This window comes from Diprion similis, chromosome 9 (genome assembly GCF_021155765.1).
Source record: "Diprion similis isolate iyDipSimi1 chromosome 9, iyDipSimi1.1, whole genome shotgun sequence".
Taxonomy (NCBI): Eukaryota; Metazoa; Arthropoda; class Insecta; order Hymenoptera; family Diprionidae; genus Diprion; species Diprion similis.
In genome coordinates this window covers 4,317,786-4,342,742 of record NC_060113.1, presented here as the reverse complement: position 1 = coordinate 4,342,742, position 24,957 = coordinate 4,317,786, and the positions used below count along the sequence as shown (strand labels likewise).

At 36.6% G+C, this 24,957-nt stretch overlaps 1 protein-coding gene across 1 annotated transcript in view; it reads right to left on the bottom strand.

The window, feature by feature from the left end:
* The window catches only part of LOC124410316 (BMP-binding endothelial regulator protein), a 50,251-nt gene extending 35,928 nt beyond the window's left edge, over positions 1–14,323 (bottom strand). The window contains exons 1-2 of the mRNA XM_046888577.1: positions 14,177–14,323; positions 12,507–12,869 (exon numbers count right to left, since the gene is read on the bottom strand). The gene's annotated coding sequence lies outside the window, so the exon portion shown is untranslated. The remainder of the gene's footprint in view (positions 1–12,506; positions 12,870–14,176) is intronic.
* Positions 14,324–24,957: the final 10,634 nt, after the last annotated feature.

Here is a 24,957-nt window from a genome sequence, read left to right as displayed (position 1 = left end):
GTAACGACGTATACAAACGTACCTTTATCAATGTACTAAATGTGTTACAGAATTTTTGTTCTTTTCAAATAAAAACGATACCCGCAAAAGGTACTCGCAACAGTTCATAACGTGTAGAAATACGTTGAAATTTGTTTCCCTCTCAATTTCACGTTATCGCGATTTTCTTAAAACTAAAATATAATTCAAATCCTTGTAAAGGTTATCGTAAAGACGGTCATCTGAGGTAAAAATTCTATCAAAAAGGCAATCAATTACGAAATACTCGGACGATTTAAAAAAAAATAGATTTCCTGTGTGTGAAAAACGTTTCTTCGTCGGATTTTCCTTCTCTCTGCATCAGCATCAGAGCGGATTGAAACATCGACCACCGGAAACACACGCAGATCATACGCAGTTCGGATGAGTCAAAGAGAGAATTAAGCCAACAACAAGACGATGGAAAAAAGGTGGGCGGAAAGGAGAAGAGGGGAGGTCAATTCTTGGCACGGTGATCTCGCTCGGACTCAGTGAATAAAACGGTTTCAATCGGAAGGAAGTGTGTAACTACTAACTGACTTTGTCAGAGGCAAGATCCGTGAGTCACCGAGCCGCAGAAGTGGAAGATCTTAACCTTTGTCTCAGAATAGTCCGTGGGAGTAGGTATGTGTATATGTATATATGTATATTCGCCTATGTACCTAATCCTAAGCGTTGCTTCTGGGTAAACGTGTGAACCTCAAGAAGGTTCGTCATCTCGTCACCCGTGAAATTCACGCTTCGCTGAACGATCTAAGAAAATAAAAAATAAAAAACATCCATCCAAACACGCGTTGTAAGGTGTCGCGAATTAATTGATATAAAATTGAGTCGTGTGTTGAGAATGGGAAAAAAAAAAAAAAAAAAAAAAAATGATAAAACAAATAAATGTGTTGTAAAAATAGCGGAGAAAATTTTTCGAAAAGAAAATAAATAAATAATAACAACTCTGCAGAGAGAATTTGTGTCGATGTTGCGAAAACTTTCGAAATTATATTCCCTACCGCGGCGTGATATTCTTTGTCGTTATCATCAATTGGAATATTCGACTTTCGCGCGATATTGGTTTTACTCTTGCGAAGTGATGAAAACTTGAGTACGAACTCGTTTTTGTTGAAACAACTAGATGCGATGTTTTTCTTTTGTTGTTGTTGTTGTCTGTTTTTTTTTTTTTTTTTCTTTTTTTTGGTTTGTTTTGTTTTCATTCGTTTTCTAATTTTGTCATCGTCTTCAGCGAAGGTGTGGTGAACCTCTTTTAGATTCGTTGTCTGTCTCACACGTACGTCGTAGAAATTATCTCATTCAATACAATATTCGTCGGCGGTGTATTCATCGGTAAAAATTAATGATATACGCGTGCATAAATTGCGCGTAATAATCACTTGCGGATATACCTATATTCCTTGTACACCTGTAATATTATTCTGTAAAACGGTCCTCCTTCACAGACTTCTTCTTTTTCTTTTTTCTTCTTCTTATATTTTTCTCAATATCGCGAGACGTCAGAACCATGTATACCAAATAATGTATCGGTTTAATCAACGTTTCGCGTTTAACCCTCGTAATGAGCATATTCATGTATCCGCGTGTATACATACATACATACATATATATACATATATATATATATATATATAGTTATGCCCCATTATGAGATGTCGGTCGATGTTAGCGATACGCGAACCGAACGCTTCTCCCTGGTTTATAATATATACCAATGTAACGTGGAATAGATAACGATGACTTTTGTAACACCCGGGGGACTCATTCAAGTATCTTCCATTGATATTCTCCGTCTTTGACTATATATATTGACGTGTGTGTATGTGTATATGTATATATGTACACGTAAATATGTGTATCTCTATCTCTGTCCACGTACTATCGCTCTGCAGGGATGGATGTGCAGTACGTACGTAATATGAATATGAAAAAAATAATTAATAAGTACTTAAAAATCTCGTTTTCATTTCTAACAGACGAGATTATACTCGGTTCAATGTTATTTTAACACTTTGTTGAGATGTTTTACAAATTATATCACTGCGTACACGTTTCAATTTAAATTCACATTTTTCGATTAAAATTTTATAACAAAATCTTTGGATGTATATTAGAAGTCTTTTTCAATTTATCGAATGCCCATGACTCTGTCTCTTCCTATTTCTTACGTGAGAAAATAAGTAAGTAAGTAAATAAATAAATAAATAAATAAAAAAAATAGGGAAATCAATAAACTAAGTATTTCTGTATTGATGACATTTGGATTTGGAGATGAATCGAAGATTTTGCGTCACTGAGAAAGTTTCTGGGTATAAAAAAGAAAATAGAAAACGAAGAAAAAAATACCAACAACAACAATAATAATAATGAAAATGAAAATAACAGAATAAGGAAAAAAACATTCGTCGTCGGCGTCGAGAGTTGATATATTATATATGTAGTATGAATCGCGGTTTAAATTTCATTGTGGGTGGGGGAATGATATATACAGACAGACACGATCTCGGTAATAAGTGACATCACAAAGATCTCGCAAGATGCGGTTGTTGTATGGCATATTATGTAATCTGTATTACAAGTATTAAATATACCGTGCAGTACATGTATAAACCGTCTGAGTAATATACATAATTTAAAATATACGTATAGATTGATCATTCGCTGTGAAAATTGACAGAGTTTAAATATTATTTTCTACAGTCGGTTGTTATATGGGTTATATTATGTAAACAGGCGAAGCCTCGGTTTATCGGAATATTTAACTACTTTTCCAAATAATTTAGGACGTAATGACGATGTGATTCGTGACGGTATAATAAGTTTTCTAAATCACAAGTATAAGAATGAATTAAAAAATTTTTCACAACATAAATCGAAAATATTATTTTACTCTGTATATTTTTTCACACGATATCTCATCCCGGTTTGAACATCCGTTACGATGAAATCGAAGAAAGAATAAGAGTTGAAAAATGAAATAGAAATTTTTATTCTCTTGTTATACGTTGATGTGTTTATGTAATACTGATAGTTTCATGGTGTGGTGAGAATACAGTTGAAACTAGATGTAACAAGAAAAGGAAGAGACGAGAAAATTAAGAAAATAAATTAGAACGATCCAAACACAAGTTTCGTAGAAAAAAAAAATTTAAACAATCACAAGTTTTCATCATTGTATCAAGAATTACTTCTAACTAAATTTGATAATAAATTCAGCAATCGCAGCAATCCTGCAGCTAAATATAGAAGCAATATTTCTCAATCTTGGCGTGCATTTTCCATTTATCCATCTCCACGTCTCTATATATACATTTTTATATAGATGAGTGTGTGTATGTATCTTTATTAAATGTATAAAAGTATATTTAATCGTTTCAACGGACCGGCGCAAGTGTCGTCCATCGTCTATACAGGCGAATATATCTTTTTTCCACCAAGACTTCATTTATGTCCACATACCGAGTCCCTTGATGGAAAAGACGAAGAAGGGGTGGGGGGAGGGGGGAGGGGGGGCAACGCCGCCCTGGGCGTCAAAAACTGTCCAGAATTTTGCCCCAAGGGATTTCTAATTCTATGCTGTTTTCTCTCGGAGTCTGTGCAGCGGTTATAACAGCTTCTACGCTCGGGAATAAATTAACTCTGGCCAAACGAGCAGGGCGATGTGTGCGAGGTGCGATCATTGCGCGGGGAAAATACCTAACTCGCTTCTTATGTAAAGGTGGTTAATTTGCCTAGGCAAATTATGCATGCATATATATATATATATATTTATATATATATACATATTTAGAATAGGAGAAGAAAAATTTGTCCGAACCACCGATTTCTATGTAAGCCCAATATTTGCCTGTTTCGAACGAACAAATTCGAACATCTGTAAGTTTTGATCGGAAAATTATTGTATTTGATTAAAAAGAAAAAAAGCGCTGTCCATATATGTATCACGAAAACAGAATATGAAAAATCAACATTAAATTTTTTTGCCACCCTAGAGTTGATCGTGCGCGAAATGTTTAGAATTTTAAAGCATATCATCGAGTTTAGTAACAAGTAAAATATTCAAAATTTTGTGATGATATACTTTTGTACTTGAATTGACACAGGAAAAAAAATCATCTTGTTAGAATCGACATTTATTTGATGGACAAAAATGAATTTTCTATTAAATTCAGGCTCGTTATATGCGAGTATCAAAGGTTACTTACAATTCCGGATAAGTATAATCTAGACCTGTTTCATTGAACTCAAACAAGTATATATGTAAGTATAAGAAGGGGGGAAATAATGTGAGCTGGAACGACCAGCGTGCGGTTTATAATCGGCCCTGGGATGCAGTGCGTGCGGTTCTGGGTGTAACGAGTGTCGAGAATTTTCTTTACGCTTAGGTACGAGAATTATAAGTTCCGAGTAGAAATCGCTTGGACGAAGGTAAAATATGCTTTTTCACCATTACCTTTAAATCGATTACCTTGTTTCAATCAAAAGATCAACTATGCCGCAACTTAATCTTACAAAGGGAACCAAGTTTCAATGTAATACATGCATTCAGTCATGTTGCGATACAAAAAAAAAAAACTAAAACAAAAACAATATTCAAACAATAATCAACTGGGTGAATATCAATTTTATCATATCAATATTATCGTGTTTTTTTCTTATGTTTTTCTTTATTACTACTCACAATTCGAATCAGACCAATTTTATAAACTTTGGAATAAGACGTCCATTACCAATTGCTGCGTCGATCGATAAATTGAAGCAAGTTTCATGTATTAATCCGAACCTCAATCGATCTTGATGATGATTTGTCTTCTTCTTTTTTTTTTTTTTTTTTTCCGCAAACTTTATATTTTAGCAATTCGGAAAAAGATAGCACGATCGTTTGTACTGCTCTTCAATTTGAGAGAGGCGCCACACATGATATTATATAACTTCTGCAATGGCAGTGCAAGTTTCTTTCCTACCGGGAAGAGGTGGTGAAGAAAAAATAATAAAAAAAAAAAAAAAAAAAACACGCGACTGTCGCAAATTATTCAAAAATACTCCAATCGACGCGCAAAAATGCGAGAAACTTCGGTATTCGAAAGACGTGAAAAAGTAAAGGAAAACAAAAAAGAAAACCCCAACAACTTTCCTCTCGTTTAAAAGCTAACGTTTAATTTTCATTCTGTGACCCGGTCTCATTACCCGCAAGTGGTGTAAAGAATAATTTTTTTTTCCCACCCTTGGTAGAAAAAAAAAAACAAAAAAAAAAAAAAAGAGATACCCGTTGCAAGTGCACGTAAAACTTGACGACGGAGGGTGATCGTGATACGTAAGGTATGTGTAGTAATGGCTAAGAGCGAACCGGACGAGTTCTTCTGCTAAGTTCTTATGCGACGTAACGACGACAGAGAGAGGAAGGCTTCGTTCGTTCGGTACGAGATACGTACGTGGCTCTACACCTAGAACAAGTATCGTATCATCTATGTGCTATACACACACGGCTAGTTATAGGCATACTATACATATAATGTAATATACGATTTGTCGGAGAGCATAGACGCCGATTGTGTGCTGGCTTCGAAGTTCTCCGGGTAGCAGCTCAAGGCCATTCGCGCGGTATCTGCTTACAATTGAAAAACCGAAGACTTGGGATACGGACGAGGGAATTGAGCAATATCAGCCTTAACAAGGTGCCTCTTTCGTAATAATGAAGATAGAAGAAAAAAAAATGAAAATAAACATAAATAAATGAAAATAAATAGAAAAACTTCCGAGCTATATAACCAATCGGGGAAAAGGTATGGAGATAATTATTATACTCTTCGACTGCAGCCTCACTCCTTTATTACATGTATATTAATACATATATACTGTATCGTCTATCGTATATTGATGCTTGACAATAAAACTTTTTAACAATTATACTGAACAAACATCGCGATAATATAATTTGTCCAGATTTGTAGAATATTATTTATTGTTTGTCAAAATTCTTTGACGTAATTCAAGGTACGTCGTACCTACCTACATATGGATAATGAAAGAAAAATCATTAAAAATTTTTCTTACTGTCGCAATTATTTATAATATATATATACACACACACACACACTGTTAGCGGTATTCTTGTCTCGAAAGTAATTATTCATCGTTCGTGTTCACGCGGTTTAAAACTCTCATTCGAGTCACGGATCGTTCTTTATATTGATAGTGCTTTTTCATCTGTTGCGAATGAATAATTGTGGAGAAATTTTTCGTTTTTTCCCCCCTATCAAATGTTTATAGCTACATATAATGAAAGTTTGCACGCGTAAATTTATACATTTATCACAGCTATCACAGTAACAACGACAATGTTAATAAAACTAATAATACCAATAACAATAATAATAATAATAGATAGTCATTAGAAACACGATTTTAATTAGTCAAGTTTCCATGTAATTGTACAATAATTACAATTCTTATAACACGTGTATATTTTTATCTCTGACATTTTTTTCTCATCTTGTATCTTGCAAGCCACTGCAGTGATTCAGTTTCATCGTATTATGTATACACCGTAAGGCATTTAGCTAACAATTAAAGACTGTTAATCGCTTATAACATTTACAAATATTGCAATTCAATTAATTGCGCTGTACAGAAACATCGACCGCAGGTATTTAACGATATAGTAGCGCCATATTTGCGATTACTATACGATATCTTAAAAAAAAAAAAAAAACGCAAGACCGATAATTTGTCTGATAGAACAATTAATTTAATCATTGTTTTATTGATGTTCTTTCGTTTTTCAAGTTCCCAGAATTTTTCATCGATTCAATTTAACAATCATCGATACAATCCCATTCCCTTATACGTATTCATGCCAGCTTTGATATTTTAATCACCGAAGTGATTAACTATCCGAATCACAAGTGAATAGAAAAGAAAAATTCGAACGAAACAACAACAGCGGAGAAAAAAGACAAAAAATAATTAAAAAAAAAAAAAAAAATAACCAAACCAAACCAAACCGAACGAGAGAAAATATCAACGAATCACGTTGGTGAAATATTTTTCAAGTAGGTATAGTAATACATTATGCTACAACGATTATAGTTTCAAATTGCAAAATTTTGGCAAGCCAACTACCCACCCAATGCAGTCTCAGCCTGCAGCCTGCAGTCGTGCTAAAATCTTGTTGTTGGGTGTAAGGCGTATATAGGTATGTATATACATATTATACGTATAAGTATAAAATAAAAATATACATATATATATATATATATATACATATATATATATACTCAACACACACCGTTAAAAATATTTGAATCTCGTTTCAGATCTGCGTACACATGTATACCTAATAACAACACGTGCGTGAAGATAATATCTCTTATTGTTAGACGAGGAAACCAATTCTCTCTGTATGCCCACTCACAATCAGTCTTGCGAGAGTATAACAGATATTATTTATTTATACATAAATATATCTATATATAGGCACACCTATACGGTATACGAGTCGACACATCTGCGTATATTTATATAGATGTAAAAGGTGCACTGAACAAGTAGGTACCTACGTATGCAAGTGGATGTGCATATATATCGCGATAAATTGTTCAACAAGTTGAACCAGGTGTGTTGTATGTATAAAAGAGAGGTGCTTGACGTTGCAATTTCTCTATCCCTCTCTCTCTCTCTCTCTCTCTCTCTCTCTCTCTCTTACCCCTCAGCCCGAGAGGCACTTACTCAATCGTAAGTGTTTTTCTTTTTCTTTTTCTTTTTTAACTCCTTTTGAAAACCACCTCTCACGTGAGTATCCTTTGTCTCACTTTTCACGCACACGCAAACCGCGTGTATCGCGTATATATTTATCCGTACACCCGGAGGATTGCTTCCCGAGTCACTACCGCATTGGCACGTCGTTAACTAAACGACTATCGTATCCATGTTACATTAACCGAAGAGACTGCGAGACTTTAAGCCGTTTTAATGACAGTTTGCACTTCGCTTGCCAGTAGCCAACTTTTTCCAAGTGTAATAAGCAATAACGCGTATTGCATCGTAATTAGAGTAGATACCTATATACCAGATATACCTATATCACTAGCCGATACACCTACCCACGCGGACGCAGGTTTTCAATCACCTTTCCAACGGGGCGAGGAAAATTTTTGCACTTCCATTATCTCTTTTTTCTTGTTTCATTCTTTTTTTCTACTTTTATCTTCGGTCCGCGTATCAGGTGCAATCTTAAGGTTAAGGTTATCTTAATTAGCCTGGTGAGAGACTCTTCCTCGAAATGGGGAAACGCCGTTCTCGCAAACATCGATGTCTCTCCAGAGACGAAATGGGGATGTATGTATATGTATATGTATACATATCTTCGGCTACCTGACTGTGAGTCAGTGATTTTTAATTTTCAGCTGCACCCTCGGCGGGCGCGTAGATTTAAATTTCAACGATACATCGTCACGAGAGGAATAATTTTTATTATCCCGTGTAAAATGAAGCAAAAATTAAATGAAATTTAACCGGGGCAGTGAATAATTTTCCTTTCAACATCTTTGCATAAAATTATGTGATTTCAATTTTTATTCACGATCAAAACATACCTGTGTAGGTATGTAGGCACGAGAAATAAACCTTTTACTGCGAGTAAGTATGCGCAATGTTATCGGCGTGGCGTGCAGAAGGAAAATTACACAGCGAAGGACGGGTGATGATGATGATGATGATGATGATGATGATGATGATGATGCCGCTGGTGTTGCGCACGTGTCGAGTCGACAAGGATGTTACTCTGTATATCATCAATATTTATAAAGCGAATTAGAGGATATTCTAAAAGAAGGTGTGAGAGAGAGAGAGAAATTGCATCGCGTGCCAAATGCCAAAAGGGTATATAAATTTTTTTTTCCTTCTTTTTTTGTTCTTTTTTGCCAACTGCTTTGTTAACATACTTATTCCAAGTCTAAGAATGAAATGAGAAAATCGTTTTTTTTTTTTTTTCTGCAATTATTATTTTGACTATTTAAATTTTTGACTATTTAAAAACTATTTCGTTAAAGAAAAAAATCTCTCGTCCGGATCTTTCGATAATTTCTTTTGCTTTTATCCATTTTGCCACTTCTTCACTCTTCCTATGTATACTTTTCAATTTCCCGTTCTGTAATTTTTATTTTTGATGTATACTTTCATTTGTGGAGTGATTTTTTCTATCTGTTTCAGAGAGAAACTTGAGTTTTGTTTTTTTTTTCATACGCCCTTTTTTTTTAGCATTTGTCACGCCATATACATATACGGAGAGTTCGAATAATCCTCGTCGAAAGCGCAGCTGAGGTTTTATCCACGACTTATACGGAGAGCGCATTGCAATATCAATTCAGCGAAGTTTCGCTGCACTCTCTATTATGTACATGTAATCTTAATTGTTATCGTTTATGTTATTATTGCAATAACAATCGTCTGTCACCCCCGATGTCACGCAAAATTCCATTACAGTATATAAGTACATAATTAATTCGATGATTCGCCACGCGGCTTGTGGCTTGTGGATGCTGCGCTCTGCACCTTAATCGGCGCATTTTTCTTCACCGTCGCGATATCAGCGCGGATGAATGGATCGCTCTGGAGGAGCGTTGACCGTCAGGAACGAAGATTGGACACTGCCTTCGTGTGTAGGCATCGAGAAATGGTTCTATCGGCGTTGTACCAAATGTATAATAATAATAATTATTATTATTATAATAATAATCATTGCAAGAGTTGAAAATACGGAAGGAGAGATCAATTGCGATGCGCTCAGGAAAATAACGTGCGTGGAAATGTTCGAATGTTAAACCTTACGCTGCACACCGGGGTCCAAATGACCCCACAAAATGATTTTGTGTTTGATTTTTTACTTTGAATTTTGACACCCAAAAATCCCCCCTCAAAAAAAAAAACAACTTTCGTTAGTCACTGATTATTACGAATGATAGGCAAGTGAAAACGAGATTTGCTAAGCCTCGGTGTAAATCACATCGCGGTAGTAACGTTAATTTAACGATGCGATAGATACGTCTAAGAGGAAACTTTACCTAATTTGTAACTTTGGAATTGTCTAAAATTTAGTAAACGATGATGAATAAAGTAAACTCCTTCAAAGTCATTCGAAAATTGGATAATAATTAATTTGTCTTATCATGTTTCGTTACGTTAACGTTGCTACCTTCAGCCTCGTCATTCCGGGGAATCAAACTAATCCTCAGAGTCCCTATTAACCCTGTAGACTAACAATAAGCGAGTCCTGTGACTATTTGAGTAACGGTTTCCAAAGGCGTGCGATATAACAATCCCCAAATAGGTTTTCAGGAAGAAAAGGGATTTAGAAAGCGATTAGACGATTGTCAAACTTTACTATATCTATACACGACTATTACGATACCGGCTTACGAGCAGTTGCTAATATAAGTACAATCTTCAATCTATTTGCCCAACTCAAGCCTCAGCGTTTACAACTAGAGGTATAAAGTAACTACTCCCTATCATACCTCACATGTATAGATACCTACACACAATTTTCTATGAATCATTATGCCATACGCGTTGTTTACTCTTTGATAACTGTATCAGAAATGAAAGTAAATTGCGGCGGTATGTCTGTGTGGTGCCTATTCCACTGGAACGCTTTCGCGCTAGTATTGGGCCATGGATTTCGCACTCTGGACACTCTCGCATGTGGAGGTGATAAGAAAATTTGAGTTTAGTCTTAGAGAAAATTGTACGATATCGTATATCATCATCCTTCTCCCTACGCAAGTCCGAGTAGGTATTTGTTGTACATAAGTATATACTTGAGAGTGTAAAAAAAGTTTTGGAAAATATTTTACATCGTCTTTAGTCGATGAGTATCATCGGGACGATCCGACGTTCCTCGTCTTGGGTAAAATCACTGTCCCACGCAAGTACGTATCTACATATGTACCTTTAACAGCTGTCACAGGTCTGTATCCTATAAATAAGTGTCGCTGTAGGTATCCTCTCTCTTTCTCTTTCTATCTTTCTATCTTTCTTCTTCGGTGGCAGAGTGAGGTTGACAGTTTATACGCGTATGTAAGAAGAGGCCTCGGCAACGGCTGACCAACATTAAACAACACTGAGTAACAAATAACGACTCCATGCCGTCTGTCTGTGCCCGTCTCTACGTCTGTCTGTCCGTCTCTATGTCAGCGACCTGCAACGTTGTCCGTGTCTGACGCGTGATTATGTCTATATATTGTAATCGACGCTAAGTTTCATTATTGCTATCCCCTTGCACTAAATAAATCAGAAAACTTGTAGAAAATGCTCTTTTCGTTTAATTTTTTAACTTTTCCTCGTCACCTACCATACACACTGATATCACGTGCCCTAATTTTAACTTGAAATTTCTTTTTTTTAATTTTAATTTTTAAAGATTTTTTTTGTACTTCAGATTCGATCCATCACCGCTACGTACAGAGTATGAAGATTTTTATTTAGAACTATACGAACTTGTGAAACTTGAGCGCACGTATCTCAAAGAATTCAATTCAAGTATTTATAAAGACTTTTATTTGCAAATTATCGACTTTTCTGTACTAATACCAAATGTTTGCTTCAATTTTGTTTATACTTCATTTTTTACATATTGTATTCGCACTTATACTGTTCGGCACAAAATTTCTTCATCAGCTATCAGGCCACTGATCAAATTGGATACCAAATTTCTTTTCATCACACTTCGTCGTCACATGTATATGTGCTTTGCGATTCGGTACTATTGATGAAAAAAAAAATAAATAATTAATTAATCAATTTTATTCAAGTGCCAACGTGTTTTAACATTTCTACACGGTGAACAAGTATCAATTATCACTCATCGTATAGTAAAAATGTATATTCTAATTGTAAAAAAATGTTTTATCAATCGAATTTAGGAATTTAATTATCACGCAATTCGTACAGTGACGAAGAAAAATTTACTTCTCACGGAACAGTTTTCCCGATATACGTATATATATATATATATATATATATATATATATAAAATGCAAATTCACATTCAAGCACCTATTATATAAATCACTTTTCCGAATTTTCTTTTCGAACGTACAATCAAACGCGATTTTAATTAATATATACCATTGAAAAAAAAAAGAGTAAAACGAAAAAAAAAAGAAGAAAAAAAATTACTTTCGAACGGTCAAGTTTCCCAAAAATTCTAATCAATGATGATAATAATAATAATAATAATAATAATAATAATAATAATAATAAAGATTCGCAAAGTATTACAGGAATTTCTTTGACGCTCTCTGTAAACTCGCTAGAAATGAAAAACAATCCCGAATTTCCACCATCGTTTTCCACCAATTATTCACAAGTTTGAATGAAAAACTTCTTTTTCCCACTCTTTTTGCATGCGTTGTACCCGCCGTGATACGAGGTGCATGCTGGCAGTGATATAACTCGGTTCAACCTGTCAGTTTATAGTTACGTACCCGTGCGCACGTCCAGATGTATTAGCGACTGGCGGCTGCAGCAGCAGCAACATCAGCAGCACCAGCAGCACCAGCAGCACCAGCACCGCGTTCTCTCACCTGTTGTTCCACGAGGACGAGGGCAGATCGTTCGCTCCGTTTCTCGATTATCCGAGGTTCTCGCAGCATGCGCAATTGGTCGTCAGTTTCCTCGTCGAGTCCACGGCGCACTTTCCTTCTTGTCAAAACAACAATTTCACGTATTCTCTTTCATTCCTCTGTCTTCCGTCGTGTATATACATATATATATTCTTTTTCAATTTCTTCTTCGACGACGACGACGACGACGACGACGACGACGATTTTACTCGGATCGTCTCTCTTCTGCGGGTTATATTTTATACGTCAGTTTTTTGTTTTTTACACTTATATACGTACAACAGGTATTATTACAACTCGATTCGTTGAGAAAATATAATATTGTAGTATGTATTATTAATATAATATATAATATATAGCGATGATGCAGGATGAGGAGGGGCGGGGGGAAAAAAAAAGGAAAAAAAGATAGCTGCGGAGGAAGATTATTGCAGAAAACAAGGAATTTCGACAAAGGCTTGTTTCATCGTGCGCGTCACTTCGTCGTTCGAATTTTCTTTATCACACGTAAAAAATCTGCTATCAACAAACTGTTTTCGTACTACTATACATATATATATCGGTGACAATCCCTGGCGGTGCACGAAACGTCAAGTTAGATCCCGATTGGCGCGTGCTGATGTTATTATGTACCAGCAGTACTACCACACACGTCACTGTATATTAATATGTTAATTATTATTATTGTTATTTCTTTTTTTTTCTTGTTCTTGTTTATTAGATAGCTGCGAATCATTGCGAAGAGGTTTCCTTTTTATGTTTTTTTGTTGTTCTTCTCGTTTCTCGTTCTTTCATATTTTAACAGTACTACTGTACCTATATCTGTCAATGGACACGGTGTATTTAACGATCGTCCCTTCAACTCCACTATTGAAACACCCGAACTGTAATGAAACTAGCGTAAATGTGATAAGTTGCCGTCCGTTCGGCGCTCGCACATCGAAGATGTAATTTTCAACTCGAGGGGCAGAATGACATTTGCGATAAGACTATAATATTATGTATATATATATATATATATTTATTTTTTATTTTTTAATTTTATTATTTCTCTCTCGTTGTCAATTGAATATATATATATTTATATATATATACATTGTCTCTTGGCCGGTGAAAAACAACCGGATATTATTAAACACACGTAGCGGTGATAGGTAATAAAAGCAAAGGGAACGAAAAATAAAAAAAGTGAAAAAACCAACCTCTCAAAATGAAAAAAAAATTAAAAAAAAAAAAAAAAACAGAAAGAAAAGAAATTCAAACCGCGGGATTATCCCGAGCGCGCGAGTACGGTATAATATCAAAAATATACAATATCGTCTCTGAGGTGATAAAATTTATTATATATCGAGAGGATCGATCGGGCCATAGAGAGAGCGGGAAACCGAGAAAGCCAGAAAGGGAATATATAGCCGGAGGAGCGCGGGCGAGAGAGATAGAGATAGACGGATGGATAGATAGATGGTTAGAGAGACAGAGAGAGAGAAAGAGAGAGAAAGAGAGAGAGAGAGAGAGAGATATGACTCCCTCACCGCGTTTGCCGCTTGCTCCGGCTGTACTGAGTTCCGTTGCCGCGACTACTAGCCTCAAGGAGTATAGAGTAGGAGAGGAAGAGACGAAGTAGCAGGAGGTGCCGGAGTAGGAGAACACTCTCTGCTCTTCGGCTCTCTGGCCGTGCCTGCGGAGTCAGCGCGCTACTCGCTACTCGCTACTCGCTACTCGCTACTCGCCACTTGCCACTCGCCACTACTCGAACCGCGCGCGCTGCGCAAAGTCGGGCGAGCCTCGATGAAGGACGGTGGAGGGGGGAGGGAGAGAGACACCGAAGACGCGCGAACTCGCCGAAGAGAGCTAGAGCGAGGGAGAGGGGAGATGCGTTGCGTTGCGTTGCGTTACGTAGCAGCTACGCTGTACGTTCACATACGTCTACTACTCGTACGTACGTACGACGACGACGCTACGCGTTACGGGCCCAACTCTCTGCATGTAATGAAGTAAAATACCGGTGATGAGGAGATGCGGAGCTTCCGAGCTGATTGCGAGCTCAGGGGAAGCCGATGCTGTCGCCTCGTGACTCTTACTTACTCGATATATACCCGAGAGGTGTAGCTTATATTCTACGGGAATCAACAACGCCGTCGAGGTCTATTATACACCATTACCCAGAGTTCCACGCGTTCTTCGTAGAGTATCTCGTATACGTGTACGTTGAAACGCGAGCTCGCGCAGAGCAACTGTCTGTTTTGCGAGCTCGACGAACTGCGCTCGGAATCCTGAATGACATACTTGATTTCTCTGGGCTTCAAGGGGTGGCTGCATGCTTGCCAGCCGGGATCGCGATCCGGGCTCTTTACCACTTCTTATTATCACCGATTTTACTCTTATGCATCTTTGACTCGCTGCGTATAGTCCGACATCTTTCTTAGCTCGATGTATTCGTTTTTGATCATTCTATCAGATCAATTCTGCACAGATATTCACCCTCCGATTCTCGGCTTCGGAAGCTTTGTTATTAACGTATTGTTGTTACGAACGATGAAATCATCCGTTTTGTACACTATTCTATAAATGATGTATAGTGGTCTTTGTAGACAAAATGAATGAATAAGGTTACTTGGTCAAATAAAGTTATTGTGAAAACAGTCTTGTTTCTTTGGCTGAAATTTAGTCGCTCTTTTCGCTCGTAAACTTTCAAGCTCAAGTTGAGAAAATTCAACTTAACGAGAAACGTATGCAGAACGAGAACAAACTTAAGATACGATTGGATTACAATATTGTAAATACGATGGATCTTCTTTTCCAAAAATTAGTCGGCTGGCCGTTACGGTAACTCTAATTTGGATCGATGGATCTCATTATGTATTTACCCGTAATAGAATAGATTTACGTCGCAAGCGTATGTATAGATCCAAATTTTCCTCGTCAAAGATTGCGCTGTAATAACTTTTTGGAAACCTCCCACAGCGAAGTAGATATTTCGGAAATAAAATATTCACGTTACGAGTTATGGCGTCATATTATAGTATTTAATTAAGTAAAATACAGAAGTCAGAAGAGTTTTATTGGAGAAAATTAACGATTTTCAAATCACAATCATATCAGATCAATATTTATCCGGACCGCAAATAATTTCTCATCCTGCATTCGTATTTGGTTGATTTTTCGACTTCAACTTAAGCGATGCAAAATTAGAATCTACAAAACGAGACTTGCGTTAAATTAATTTTAAGCAGCGTCGAGGAGTTGTCGCGTAATTGTAAATAAAGTACGAGTAAAAGGAATTGTTCTGTAAGGGAAAATGTAGGATACTCGGTATCTCATGGACCGGAAGTTGAGAGTAATTTTTGATAACGGGTTGAATTCTATCCACCGTGACGCATTCGTCTTAGTTAGATAATAGGCGTCAGAATGCTATCAGCTACGACACAATAAACAAATGTGTTCTTCAAAACACTTTGTACACATACGTAGGCAAGTGGAACACCAACGATCGGTATGATCGGTACTAAATAAGCTAGAATTTTTCGTACTTCTTCACGCAGCCACACAAAAAAAAAAAACCTACAATATTTTGTGATAGTCTAGTATTCTTGCTCTTGATCTTAAAATAAGTCAATTTTTACATGGTTTCATCTTTAACCTTGAATAACTTTTGAAAGATATTAATTGTCAAAAAATTAGAAGGGATCATTTTTGTAGAGCATTAAATTCTCTACAAAAATATGTATCGGAAATTTGTGTATATTGCTTCGTTACTGAGATACAAAATTCAGAAATAACGAAACTTATTTTCTCGTATTAATTAAATTAAAAATAGAAAATTGCATTCAGGAATCACTGAATACTAACATTAAAGGCTCGAATTATAACAGGCGTCTTATTTCCGATTCCTACAACTATTAAACATGCGATTTTGTAGGAAAAAAAAAATTATCGATTTTTTTCGACGATCAATCTAATATACATATATATGTAGGTACGTACATATGTATGTTTGTGTATATGTTACATGCTCTTATCGTCAATTCTCGCGGAGACTTTCTTACAACAGAGCGTTATACATTATTATTTTGCCTTTTTGTAAACCTCATATCTTGCGTCTTCTATATATAGCCGACTGCTAGTGTTTGATTGACATAAAAATTATTAAAAATAGACACAGACGGAGCTTCTTTTCCATCAAAAACGAATTACCATTGCGGATTCACTCTTATAGAAATCGGTGTGGAATAAAATAAATCTCGCTTGATTATTATGTATAATGAAATTAAGCACGAAGGTGGGGTTAATCGTGATGACAAACGAGAGAATAAAAGAAAAAAAAAACTGAATCAAACCGATGAGAAACACTATATAGCTTCGATTTACCTAATGGAAAATCTCTGCAGACGATCAAAGTGTAATCGGATTTGTTTTAGCAGATTGCAGATTCAACAGACGTTGAGCTCAATTATTATAACATTATGGCAAAAGATCGTTTCTTTATTTCTTCTCTTATCTTGCGCAAATGTGTTTACATATATGTATACATGTATTGTATACGGAGGCCGATTGCCTCCGGAGAAGATATTGAAAAATTCTGTGTTATGGTATACTTTCTTTTTATTTATTTATTTAATAACTTTTTTATTTGCAATTTATATTTATTCTTGATTTTTGACGTTTTCGCTTCGTTTTTTTTTTTGTTTTTTGCTCTTTGGCATTTTTCTTACGTAGATACATAATATACCATATTCTAGCCTCTTTTATCTCTCTCTCTCTCTCTCTCTCTTTCGTCTTGCTGCCGCCAGCTAATTGAGTTTGCGCGATGCGATGTAACGCGAGTGAAAACAAAATTATAATAATTCACGTAGGCTTAATACGTTTCCTTGCACTTGTGTGGGTGCGAGTGCGACACATGCGTGCATTTTACAAGGCGGATGTGTCGGTGTGCACATTGGAATGTTGCCCTCTTGTCCGAACCCGTCCGTATCTCTGCAGGCTCGTCTGTTCAAACAGTTAAAAAGGCACCGCTCTCGTGCGAATTTCGACTCTAATTCGCCATCCGTTCGTTCGCTCATTCTCCAGCGTCCGTACCATATCTATACGTATATATATATATATACCTCGATCTTGTAGATCGCGAGCTCGTATGTATACACCTACTTGTAGATCACATTGTGTATCTAGCTATCATATATACCTACCGTAGGTACTCAGATGCGTATATATATGACGTGGAATTTCCGGTGGCTGTTTACTCCTTCGGTGTGCATGCAGCCTCTGCTCACGATCAGCTCGACATACTTAAAATATATGCGACCGCTTCACGGCTCCTCTCGCGGATTTTCATTCCGGTGAATTTATACATCCGCATAATGTATAATAAATATCAGAGTATAATGCGTTATATTTCGCCCCCTCGAGATATGAAGAATATCATTCACGTCTCGGGCACTGAAAATTTGCCTATTGCTAGTATTTTCTTGTCGTCGCAATATTTGCGCAGGTCGTCGGATATTGCAACGTGTAAAATCATGCGCTAATCTGTCTGAAATTTCGATTTTCTTTTTCTTTTCTTTTTTTTTTTTTTTTTTTTTTACATCGTCCGGAAAATTTGACCTGTGCGAGTGCTAAAAAAGTTTTCCAAACAAGTGCGGGGATACTTTGGTGTGTGATAGTTTTGCCGGTATTGCAGTTTAATGCGACAGATTTATTTTCAAATGCAGGATATTTAAAAATAAAGACGTAAAACGAAAAAAATAGTTGACCGACGTTTCGATAATTAATCCTTTGATTGAGTTAGTCGAGACAATTTTGAACCGTAAAATTTATCTCGACGGTATGGGTACCAATTAAACGTTGATCCATGTAACTGAATAAATTTAATAAATAAAAATTTTCTGACAATTAGCCACGTGGTTGAAAGATGCACAAGTCGACTCGAAAAAGTTGCTAATTATCGAAGAAACAAATTCTTTGAACTTTGGTAATCCGGAGTTGAACGTAATCGATTAAACTGTACCACGATAAATCGAATCACATAGACACAGAGTCTAAACAGCTTAAAAGAAAAAAAAAGAAAAGAAATGCAAACGAAAAAGTGGAACGAGCCGAATCGACTCCCGTATCGGTATATATACATACATATATTATATGTAATATTATATATGTAGAGCCGTGATGAAGAGACCAACGCAACGGCGTCAATATCAAAAAGTAGGTATGTATGATAGAGCCAGTGGCATCGGCCACAAACACAACTACATTTATAATGAGAATCGGTTAGTATAGTTTATCTGGCCCCTGAATGTCGTGTGGAAGAGCCAGGCATGACCCAATTCCGATTTCCTTTTCGTCCTTCAGACGGCCCCGGTAGTTCATAAAACGGCCATGCAGAGAGTACCGGTCGCCTAGACTTCTCCGTCATAGATGAACGTGTGGATGAATAGGCATGTCTTTGTACATTTATTTATGTATGTACGCGTACCTACTCGCCGGTGTATATATATATATATATATATATATATATATATATATTATCACGCCTATATACAGATACACGGGACCCGTACGACTGTGGCGGCAATCAAAGCAACCGCAACGATACGTATGACCGGGAGCTATAAATCGATTATGTAATGATATACAAGCCTCTCTTTTCCGTCGCGACGTATTCTTAGAAGAAGAAGAAAAAGAAGAAGAAGAAGGGTAAAAAGGCGTTAAAAACCCAGCTATACAGAGTGATTATCTAACGACCAAACAGTCCGTCGTCTGCTATAATGTAACGCGCATGCGCCACAATCCGAGAACAGCTATTTGCCAGGGCAACCAACCGTCACAAAAGGTAAGCTTAAAAATTATTCTCACTTGTCGCCGGTAATCGTCGTGTTCAACTGCATCGACAGCGATAAATGTTTTTCAAGTTACCAACATGGCGGTGAAATGTTATAGAAATTTATCTCGACGGACCATTCGGCCGTTAGATAATCACTCCGTATATACCCCATGGAACAGTGAAACGTTAACCTATATCCACGCATCGATAAACTAATTTCTCCTCAATGTAAAACACTTGCCGACGATGACGACGACGACGATAAGCTGCAGAAATTGAGTTGAAGGATACGATAAGGGAAAGAAAATTAAGTTGTTAACGGCTGAGGTGCGGGGCGGGGGGGGGGGGGGAGGGTAGCTGAGAAAAATTGAAGAATTTCTTTACGAAGAAACAATTTCACCGTCCGACGAGACGCTGCAAGTATGTATGTGAAACGTATATTTATACGTGCTGGATGTATACGAAATAAGAAATAAAAGAAATTTAAATGGAAGAAAATGAAACATCGTGACGGAGGGATCAACCCCGGCTATACGATTGATCGTAAAAGCTTAATAACTATCATCGGACTTCTGTCAAACATCGAAAAGGGTCCGCGCGCCTTCTTCTTCAGCCTTAAACATCGTGGATCCTCGGCTTTCGTTCACGCAGGATTTTTCGGAGTTTAAAAATGCGTCGCGAGCTGTTGCGTGTATATAAGAACGCGTGAGAAATTTTTTTAATTTTCATTCACATTTTGGATGGGTTTGGGGATAAGAATAATACAGATAGATAAAAACAACAAAAAAAATCGAAGAACCACAATATCGAATTTTTTTTTTTACAGAAATGAAAGTTAATTTATAGAATTTAAAGATGTTGGAAACTGGAGTAGGCATGGAGAAGAAAATGAATCGAAAAAATGCCAAATTGTAGAATCGTTAGAATTTCTGTCGTTTTCGAAAATTAGTTATTCTGGAATTCTTCTGTTAATCGGCAATTCTAGTTTTTTTTATCCCTACTCATTTTGGATTTCTTGTTTGTTTTTTTTTTTTTTGTTATCTCGTTACACCAGTTTCCTTCTTACGTCAGTATATATATAATAACGTGTATTCATTGTGCAATTCACGCTGATTTAGATCGGCAGTCTTATCAGAGGAAAAAATCAATTATCAGACGGCATGCGAAGCACGTCTTTCGATTCGGTATGAAAGAATTTTGTTTTTCCCCTCCCTTCTCGGATGGCAGGGAATCCCGAGTCGTAACAATGTTTACGAGGCCCACACGCGAATTATCCGCATTACTACACACGTGCAGCATATATAGACTTGAAATAGCTCGACGAGAAAGAAGAAATCACCGCTCGATTGCCGCTCATTATAATTCACGCGCCTAGAGTGCAAGGTATAGGTGTATAGTATTATTAGTATACGTATATATATATATATATATATATATATATATATATATATATATCGCGAGGACGATATTATCTTATATATTATACATATATTGGCGAATAAATTAAGTTTCGCCAACTCGTCCCAAATTTATTATACTCATCCGCCTTCGTTGCTGCATCAATAAATGTGGTTTATTGAATGTGATCAAATTGAATAAAAATAATTTAATTAATTATTTTCGATCAAGTCAATGCGGGGGAAGAACAAGAGCAAAAAATAGAGATAGAGAGAGAGAGAGAGAAAAAAAAATCAAGATATCGAAAAACAAAACAATAGAAAAAAAATAAACAAACACACGTCGGATCGAAGAATTTTTGGAATCTCGACTCGTGCGTGAGTGGGAATCGATTCTTCTCACTGTTCTCATCTCTTTTACTATATATATGTATAGTTTTATTGAACGTTAAACTCTCCGGATTTTTGTTTTTGAATATTTAGTTTGGTAGAGAGACGCGCACATAACGCACGGATCAAGCTTTATAAATAACAAACCACTGCACGGGGTCTTGATTACGCCACGCGTCACTGCCAAAGGAGCATTATGGGTCAACGTCCGGGTATGGAAAGGCAATTACAACCATGGATGGTTTTTGTATGGAACCAAACTCGCCGCTGCTGCTGCTGATGCTGCTGCCGCTGCGTCCTCCCGGACATCTTCCGTTATCGGCAAGGTCGTCTTGGCTCTAGGCGAGGAATGTTGAACGATATCTAGATATATACCCCGTGGTACGAACGATTCGATTCGATTCGATTCGATTACGCGGCCTGCGTCTATCGCCGATAACTCGTGTCATCCCTGCAGTTCGACTTGCCTTTATACCTCGTCTGTTTTTGTCTTATTATACATATGTTTATTACACTGTGTGTAATATATTACCGGGAGGGAACAAACAGGCATGAGAAAATATATGAACGAACAGCTAAGGAGTGGGATATTCGAAAATCAACCACTTCAATTTCTCACACATATAATGCACGATATATGTATGTATACACTGTATATAACATAAAGGAATAATCCATGCCGGGATGTGAAAAAAACTCGTTTCGAAACGTTTTCGTTTCTTTCCAAAATTTATACGTCCGCTAATTTATATTACCTATATACGTATACACGATTAATTGGTTTTTTGTTGTTGTTGGTTTTTTTTTTTTTTCTTTTTTTGTTTTGTTTGTTTCAGATTTATTTTATTTTTCATACGCAGATTATTATACATGTGTGTATACATATGTAGATATTTGTAATAAGATGTATAAGTAAACGAGGGTATTACATCGTATATATACTATATCTATATCAGGAAATTTGCGACCGCGATGAAATTCAAGCAAATACCATCAACTCGTCGTGTTTTATTCCGCGTACTTATTAAACGTTCCAGACCGGTATGAGTCAACTTTGACAAATTGTGACAACATACGGATTCGGTCGCGTCGTAATTATTTTAGCTGAAGGACTTATGGTTTTTAGGCTATGCAAACGGAGAAATCTCGCGTGTTTATTAAGAGTCAGATCTTCCAATTAAGATTCTTATTTTAATTTATTTATCAACGGTTGGTAATCACGATTACAAAGAAATAATCGAGTGCGATTTTTAACTCAACTCGTAAGTTTTCAACTTGAAACAAAGTTCTATGCTCATTTCGTATGAGCGCTGAAAACTTTCATTAGAACTTTGGGAATTCAGGTATGTACTTCGAATTTAGTCGAGAAAAATACATCGAAAGCTTTTATTACAGTTACAACTTTCTAGGCATTAATCTATTCGAATAATACTTTCCTAATAATTGTTATTAATAATTATATAATGAATAATTATTATATAACTAATAATTGGAATAATTTTTCCGTCTATTCGCTTCCGAGAAATTAATAAAATTCTAACAGTAAGTAGATTTAAGAAAATTGGCCAGCCAGCAATTATCAATTTTTATTAATTTCATTACGATATACTCACACATCGAATTTTTATCAAATTATTGCATCTGTTTTGACGCTGAGATGTCTACTATGAAAACACAGAAATAAGAAATACTGAAATTATGAAAAAAAGATTGGATATCAATGGTTTATTTGAAATGGCTTTAAAGTGATGGAAAATGTGTTAGATTCGTTAGATTTCATCTTGCGGCAGTTCATTTTAATCGAAATGATGATACTCCGCAATCAGATTGGAGAACTTTTTTTTATACCGGGGAATTTGTAAAAAATAGCCTTGAAAAAAAATGAGCTCATCTTACAGGAAAAATGGAACGAATTTTACAACTGACTGGATTTATTTCATCACTTTGATGCAATTTAAAATAAAACGACGATATCTCAGCTTTCCCTTATAATTTCGGTTTTTTTTTTTTTTTTTTTTTTTGTATTTCATTTTTGAAAAACTCATTATCGCAGCTTACGAATAAAATAGTGTAATAAATACCAAGTGGTAGACAGTCTCGTAAAAAAATTATTGAAAAGTATGAACTTTTTAGTCGACCAACCTCATAAAAAAAATCAAAAATTTAGTGTCAGTTCGTGAATTGAATTTGACAAGTTTTCCTCGCAGCAGTAAGAATTCCGCACGAATCCACGCACAGCCAGGTCAGTTTAACGATGAAAAGAGATCGATCGGTTTTTACATTGCGATTGAAAATTCCGGTCCAATTAACGATTTCAATTGTCAAAAACGTAAAAGAAAAAAATAAAAAAATCCAACTCCCTTGAAGAAAACTTGCATCAATCGTACAACGAAAAATTCGCTGCGTCAACCGCGTCGGGTGAGATGAAGGAGCCGCAAATTGAGAATCGTCGTTTCGGGTTCCCGAGTCACCCGGGGAAGATCGGGACGCCGGGGTTCCTCCAGGTCGCCACCTGGGGACCACCGACCAGAGCGCCTCGGACTCCTCGAGAGCGGTTAACATGCACAAAGTGGACCCCACGCGGAGAGCGGAGGATTCTCCCCCTCCTCCTCTCCCCCTCCTCCTCCATCTTCTTCTTCTTCTTCTTCTTCTTCCGAAACCCGAAGAGCATCCGCCGAGCCAATTGGACCCCGCAGCCTGATCTCTGCACCTGTCCGACGGCCCGGCCCGCGAAGAATCTTCGGGAGGTTTCAATTGACTTATCTTCTTCCCTCAGAGGCGTATCCCGTCGTCGTGCAACCGCTGACCTCATCTTCTTTTTTCCCCATCCCATGCCGTCTTCGCCGCGCTATTCTTCTTAGCTTCATTTTTTTTTATTTATTTTTTTGTTTTCTTCTTACTTCTCTTCTCGTTTTTATTTTATATTTTCTTTCTTTTTTTTTCCTTCTTCTTCTTCTTCATCCTCTCCCCCTCTCGTTTCTTTTTTCTCTTCTCTTTTTGGCTCTTTCCTTCATCCCACGAGAGCCAGCCGGGAGGTCCGAAGAATTGGGACGTTGAAACGCACGAATACGCCCGCTTCATCCCTGTGTGCGCCTCCCGCCGACCTGCAGCCCATGTTTTAATCTGTATTGAGAAGAACCCCCGGCTCATTAGCTCGAGGGGCGACGTGAGACGCGCGAGACTCTTCGACGTCGTCACCCTTATTCTTGGAATAATGAATTTTTCGCTCCTACAGGTATACATGTATATGTATATGCGTGTTTCTCTCCTCTTGTATGTACAATATGTTGCTTGTTTTCTTTTATTTAAAAACAAAAATTCTCTCCTTTATCTTCCTACTTCTTTTCACATATTTCTTTCCTTGTTATTCACTGAAGGATTGCCTTTTTTTCTTCCTATTGTCACACATATACCGCGATAATAAAGGACCTCTTTTTCGATTTATCGAGACATTTTTATCTCACTTCTTTCTTCACCGTTTCTTCTTTTATCTCTTCGCATACGTCGTATTATGCTAATCCGCGTAAAGTTCACCTAAAATATTTAACATAATTGCGACTATACCTACTTAATTTGAGCTATGAAAATTTTATTACCTTATATTACTGATATATACATATATGTTTTTGGTGGAATTTTATTCTTCTTCCCTTTCTCCCTCATTTACTTACCGAACTCAATGATCTTACTCGTTTCATGGTACCCGAGT